Below are 7,461 nucleotides of genomic sequence, written 5' to 3' on the forward strand. Positions count from 1 at the left end.
ATGAGAGGCCTCCTACTACAGTAGCGTTCATCTTTAATCCCAGCACTTGGGAAGCAGAGGCAGGCGGATCTCTGTAAGTTCACAGCTTAGCATGGTCTTTAAAGCAAGTTCCTGGGCAGTCAGGACTGTTACACATAGAAACCCTGTCACAGGAGGAAGGGTGGGAATCAAATCCCAGGTAAGAAAAGCAGCAACTCCATTTTATAAACACCTACTCATTGACAACCCAACAGTCTGAAGCAGCGATGAGTTTCCATTGAGAGAGTTTGGGAGAACCTGGCCTCCGTTACCATGAGTCTCCTGCCAGGCTCTGTACTATGTCCATGTTCTGGCTGGCTGGAGGGGTAAAAGGTTGCACGGCGCAACCCTTCCTGCTGAGGGCGACTTCCCAGAGACTCCTGGACTGTGCTCTGGTATCTCTGGCTATCCCTTACAGGGCGCAGGGGACACGAGGCTGAGAAATGCAGTCTTTATTCCGGAGAGCCCAGTGCCAGAGACTATCAGAGGGAAGGAAGAGATATCCGGGAAGAGAGACTATCAGAGGGTCTATTAATACGAGAGGGAAGGAAGAGATATCCGGGAAGAATTTGCCGACTCACCCACAGACCACGCTTGCATCTGGTTCTCGGTCTCACATTTTTATTTCTTCATAAATGTGAACCAGAAATATGACTTGTAAATAAAAAGTCATTTACTCATCTTTATTCAGTAATTATAAAATACTTTTTGCAAGAAACTGGGGTAGATGCTGAATCATTAAGACAAAGGCAGAATAGATGAAGCAAAATGCCTTACGAAGAACTTAAGCCTTATTATTGATCTGCAATTTTGAAAATATGCCTTTTGAAAATTGTCTAAGCCAATGATCTGTGCAGTGGGATTAGCTTTTAGCTTGAAAATGCCAGCCTTCTCGTACTTGGGAGGCAGGGGCAGGGAAGACGGCTGCCAGGCTCAGGGCAGCCTTCAGCCTGGGCCGCACAGTGAGACCTTCTCCAAAGACAAAACGAATGGAGGCTTTGTTTATATGGCCAATCCTTTCTCTGGTAGTTTTCAAAAATATCCTGAAAGATGACATTTGAATTTTAATAGCCACTTATATTTATTGTCTCAGTCTATCCCCCTGAGTCAGGTAAATACTTGTGAGAAAAAAAAAAGATGATTTACCCTTGGTATCACACACAACTGGATTATTCAGCTCTGATTTCTTCTTTAACTTCTGATCTCACTTCATGCCTGACAAAATTCAGGCTCTGGTCCTTTCCAAAATAATAATAATAATAAAATAATAATAATTTGTACTTAAAAATGTTTTTAAGGCAGGGCCTTTAGCCTAGGCTGGCTGCATACTCCCTATGTAGCAGAGGATAGACCATTTAACTTGCTATCCTCCTTCAAATTGAGTATGAGCCACCATGCCCAGTATCACAGATGTTCTTCATACAAAGTGCTTCTCACTTCTGGGTTTAAATATTTGGAGTGTGTAGATTTATTTGTTATTATCTATATATGATAGCACTAGTCACTGACAAAATGCTACTGTTTTCTTTTTAATTCACTTACTTTATTCATTATTATTTCATTCAATGAACTCTTACCAAGACTTTGCTATCATGTTTGATTTTCCTCCTAAAATATGACTTTGTGTTTGAGAGTGTGCTTGAGTGGGGAGTCTGCTGGGGATCAAATCCAGGCCCTTGCACGTTCTAGGCTAAGCGTTCCAGCACCGACCTTCATCCCCAATCCTAGAGGTGTCTCTCTCTGTTCCTTCCTTCCAACCTCAGCACCTGATGTGTGACACATATGAACAACTCTCCAATAGACATTGAAGAATAAATGAAAGAATGAATCCTTTATCTCAAATAGTTACAGTAATTCATGGAGCTCTGGAAATTATTCTGACATTCTAAAATCCCTGCTCCTAGTCCTGTCACTTCCTTTGAGCAGAGCCTACACACAACGGGAGGAAGTGACAGCCGGGGTCTCAGGCAAACCTGCTCTCTGTCTCTACAGCATTGAGGCTTCTGTGGATCTGTTCCTCTCTCTATTCTCCTCCTTTTATGCCCTCGTCCTGACTCTCAACTTGCTCTAATAAGATAATCAAGTCCTCTTTGTCAGCAGCTGAGCGCTTCCTTTGTAAGGCTCGACCTTCCTACCTACGGTGTCCCCCCCACCCCACCCCTCCCTGCCCCTGCGCTCTTGGCTCTACAGAGGCTGCCTGCCTTTATTTATTTAAGTCTCAAGCACATATAAGGTCAGCTGTGATGGGACAGCCACAAAAGAAAGGTGACCTCTTCTTGTCAAGAGCTTAGGTTGTTCTTTTACAGTAGTGGGACGGCTTATTATGTCTTATCTTCCTCTGTCCACTCTTCAATGACTCCCTTCCTACAGGCTTTGATGGCCCAAGGATGAAGCCGCCCAGCAGCGTTAGTCTGACTACAAGGAAGAAAGGAATCAGCGTTCAGTGAATAAGAGGGGCGCGAGCTCTGTGACCCTGAACCACAGGAAGCCACATCTGCGGGGCCCAGAAAACAGGCTCTGTTTACATGTCCTATGTGGGCGCTGAAATATTGAAATAGTTCAGGAATTCTGAGGATTTATGGCCGAGAAAGGATGGGCACTCCTCCTCACACCCTTATGCTGAGAGAAACTGCTCTGGAAGGGACGGAGGGAAGGAATATGGAGTCTGCTCTCAGGCCTTGGGAAAATTTCCTGTCGGTTTCCAGGAAAACTGCCAGAAAGTCACTGATGCTCAGTTCCTTCCCAGATGCCTATTTTGCTAGAAAATGCAGAAATAAAACAGTATTTCTTCTGCTATACACATATGTATGTATGTACACACGCATGTATGCATGCATGTATGTATGCATTGTGTAAGCATGCATGTGTGCATGTATGTGTGTATGTATGCAGGTATGCATGTGTGTGTGCATGCATGTGTGTGTATATATATATGTATGCATGTATGTATACAATATACATCTAAACTTCAATGAGTTCCAAACATTCCCTTCACTGATCCTTGGGTACTCCAGGCTGAACCACAGGCTGTGGGGGCTAACTCAGTCTGCTGACTTTTCCTCTTCAGGACTGTCTTTTGAATGGTGAACAATGACTTATGAAATATAAATAACTGTGCTTTTGAAACCAGGGGCTCCTGCCTCCCTCTACCTGCCTCAAGGACCCAACTGTCAGGGTAACACTTGCTTTTCCTCCCCCAGTCTTTCTTTTTCTTTCCTTGGTATTTTTACATGGATAAGTACCTCTCCATAGAACTGATGCCTGAATTCGGACAAGCCTCTGAATATTACAAACTGATACCTTCGTTTTGGACCTAAAGCGAACGGGCAAAACCTGACCCTATGGGCTGTGGATGTAGCTTAGCAGGACAGTGTTTGCCTATTATATACAAGGCAAGGGTTCAATTCCCAGATGAGAATAACAAGGACAGTGGCCTATGATTGTAATCCCATTACAGAGATGGAAGCATGAGAATTCAGAGTTCTGGGTCATCCTATGCTACATAGTGACTCTGCAGCCAGCTTGGGATACATGAGACAGCAATTCTTTTTTCTTTCTTTCTTTTCTTTCTTTCTTGCTTTTCTTATGGGGTATCTTCTGCTGTGGAAAAATTCTTCTATACACATGAATATGTACTACTCTAACTGGTTAATAAAGAGCTGATTGGCCAATGGCTAGGCAGGATTTGGGGGGCAGAGAGAATGCTGGGAAGAAGAAGGGCAGAGTCTGAGGAGTCTGAAGAGACACCATGAGATACAGAGCGAGCAGGATGGGAAATGCATACATGAGGTAAACAAGCCTCGGGGCAGCACACAGATTAATAGAAAAGGGTTAGGTTAAGTTATGAGCTAGATTACAACGAGCCTAAGTTATCGACCTGGAATTTATAGGTAATATTAAGTCTCTGTTTGGCCATTTGGGGAGCGGCTGGAGGGACAGAGCTGAGCTGTGGACTAGACAGAAAGTCTGCCTACCATCCTCACTCTGTAGCTGCAGCAGGCCTGGGACTTGCTATGTAGAACAAGTTGGCTTAGAACCCACAGAGCTCTGCCTGCCTCTGCCTTTAGAGAGCTGGGATTAAGTTGTTTCCTATCATGACTATTGGAAGCCCTGCCTCAAAATACACACACACACACACACACACACACACACACACACACACACACACACATACACACACACACTATGGGGCCCAGGGCAGCCTGGCCACACATGGGACCCAGGCCACACAGCTGCCATGGCAGGCAGCACAGGGTTCCAGAAAAAGCTGTAAGCTGACACCACCCAAGAAGGGCCAGCTTCTAAAGGGAAGTCCAATCATTAGATAAGATAAGACCACCAGGTGTCCCTGAGTCCAGGACTCACCTATTCCCCTTCTGCCAAAACACACTAGACAAAAGTCAGTCAATCAGGGCCCAGAACCCCAACCTCTACTATGATAAAAACCCTACCCCAGCTGGGCTGGGCACTCTCTGCTCTCAACCTCTGTGTCGGACAGACGGACAGACAGACAGACAGAGTCCAAGCTGAAGCTTGAATAAAGGCTCTTGGCTTTACATACGAGTGCAGACTCCGTGTTGGCTTTGGGGGGAACCTCATGATCTGGGCGTAACCACACACACATACACACACACACACACACACACACACACACACACACACACACACACAGAGAGAGAGTTTAAATTCCAAATCATTTACTGAATCAGCATTTACAAATCCTAGGAAAAGTCACACTGAAAGACCCAGGGTTGAAAAAGAGTTGGTTCCAAGCCATGATGAACTGAGCTCAGAACACAGAGCTGCAGATAGGGTCCAGTGGATCAAGTTCGCGCTTTGCCCATTTATCAGAGATGACTAAAGAATCAGAGAGAGCCTCTGATTCTTGACGACGGAAGTTCCGTGATTGGGGTAAGGGAAGGTGCTGTAGTGGAGGCCACTCAGGGTGGACAAACAGAAGCAACTGCTGGATTCCAGGATGAGTAAGGGAAGTGGGCCCAGCACCTCCTCTAACTGTAGGCCAGTCCTTTTCTAAGATGACAGATACTCAAGACAGGCAGAGGGAATGTCACCTTCTAGAAGGAACTTTCCTCACTGACACATAACAGGGTAAACAGTCACCAGCCATTGTACAAGGAACGGAAGGCTTGTCTGGAGACTCCGGGGAAGAGCTTGTGTCATCCATTGTGGGCTAACAGCTAACTGTAGGGGCAGGCCAGAGCAAGGCCAAGGCCCTGACTTCAGTTCCCACCTTGGGGGATGGGGAGTTTTAGTGTCTGGATTCTATTATCACTCTCTTATCAACAGTGACTGCATAAGAACAGGAAGAAATGAGCCGTGGTGTCCTATACCTGTAATCAGGTTTGTAGAAGGTGGAGGTAGGAGAGTCAGGAGTTCAAGCCAACCTAGGCTATAAAGGATGTTTATTAATTAATTAATGGAACATGGATATTAGTTCACCCTGCAGAAAGGTGGAGTCCCGTGAAAGGGGATTCAATCTTGGATGCTCGTGTCCATTAAACAAGTGTTCTTACTCACTGAGCCGTCTTTCTGGCCTTTTAAAAATCAATGTGCACAAAAACCCAGTATTAAGCCAAAGTTTCAAAGAACACAGGGCTGGAGCCTGGGATGCAGAACAGAAAGGATGGTATGTAGAGCAGAATTACTAGGTACAGAATGAGCCAGGTATGGTGGTGCACGTCTTTGTTCCAAGCGCTTGGGAAGCAGAGGTGGGCGGATCTCTGTGAGTTTGAGGGCAGCCTGGTCTAGAAGTGAGCTTCCCAGAACAGCCAGAGCTGTTAAAGAGAGAAACCGTGTCTCAAGAAACAAACGACAACAACAAAAATAGCTACAGAATGAATGAAACAAAGCAAGGCCAAAGTAGCAGACAGAAGAAGAAAAATGGCACCAAATAAGTATCAAAGCAAGAAAGCAATGTGAGCATTAGAACAGTGTGAAGTGTGAGCATTATAATGGAGTGTGAAGTGTGAGCATTAGAATAGTGTGTGGAGTGTGAGCATTAGAACAGAGTGTGAAGTGTGAGAATTAGAACAGTGTGAAGTGTGAGCATTAGAATAGAGTGTGAAGTGTGAGCATTAGAACAGTGTGTGAAGTGTGAGCATTAGAATACAGTGTGAAGTGTGAGCATTAGAACAGAGTGTGGAGTGTGAGCATTAGAACAGAGTGTGAAGTGTGAGCATTAGAACAGTGTGAAGTGTGAGCATTAGAATAGTGTGTGGAGTGTGAGCATTAGAACAGAGTGTGAAGTGTGAGCATTAGAATAGAGTGTGGAGTGTGAGCATTAGAACAGAGTGTGAAGTGTGAGAATTAGAACAGCGTGAAGTGTGAGCATTAGAATAGAGTGTGAAGTGTGAGCATTAGAACAGTGTGAAGTGTGAACATTAGAACAGAGTGTGAAGTGTGAGCATTAGAACAGTGTAATTTTTGTGAGCATTAGAACAGAGTGTGAAGTGTGAGCATTAGAACAGAGTGTGAAGTGTGAGCATTAGAACAGAGTGTGAAGTGTGAGCATTATACAGAGTGTGAAGTGTGAGCATTAGAACAGAGTGTGAAGTGTGAGCATTAGAACCATGTGTATTAAGGAAATAGCCCTGTTCTGAGGTCATTCTGTCGTCAATGGATAGCTGATCTTACCAAAATAAGTTTAGTTTCTCATTCTTTTTTGAGACAGCATCTCATTATGTAGTCCTCCTGGTTGATCTAGAATTCAATATGTAGACCAGATTGGCTTCAAACTCACAGAGAACTACCTGCTTCTGTCTCCTGAGTCCTGGGATTAAAAGCATACGCTGCTATCTAGGTATTTCATTGTTTTTTTTTCTTCCTCTTTTACTATTTCCCATTTTTTCTTTCTCTCTCTCTCTTTTTTTTATTTATTTATTATGTATACAATATTCAATCTGTGTGTGTTTGCAGACCAGAAGAGGACAGCAGACCTCGTTACAGATGGTTGTGAGCCACCATGTGGTTGCCGGGAATTGAACTCATGACCTTTGGAAGAGCAGGCAATGCTCTTAACCACTGAGCCATCTCTCCAGCCCTCTCTCTCTCTTTTTTAAAATATAGAATGTGATCTAGCTGGAGGTGACCTTGAATTTTCGATCCTCTGTTGTGTAATAATCTTTTTGTAGACTGTGAAGATTTGTCACTTTGAATACTTTAATAAAAAGCTTAGCAGCCACTAGCTAAGCAAGAATTCCAGACACAGAGGACGCTGTGAAGTTGTGCTGAGACACCAGGAGGCCCAGAGGAAGCAGGATGGACAGAACAGAGTAACGGTAACCAAGCCATGAGAAGAACGGAGATGAAACTATCTGAGTTAGTTTACGTTATAAGGGCTCGTATGAAACCAATCTAAGCTATCGGACAAGCTTTCACAATAATAAATCTCCATGCCATTATTGCGGAGTCCTGACAAAAATG

Source organism: Microtus pennsylvanicus, chromosome 2 (assembly GCF_037038515.1).
Source record: "Microtus pennsylvanicus isolate mMicPen1 chromosome 2, mMicPen1.hap1, whole genome shotgun sequence".
Lineage (NCBI taxonomy): Eukaryota > Metazoa > Chordata > Mammalia > Rodentia > Cricetidae > Microtus > Microtus pennsylvanicus.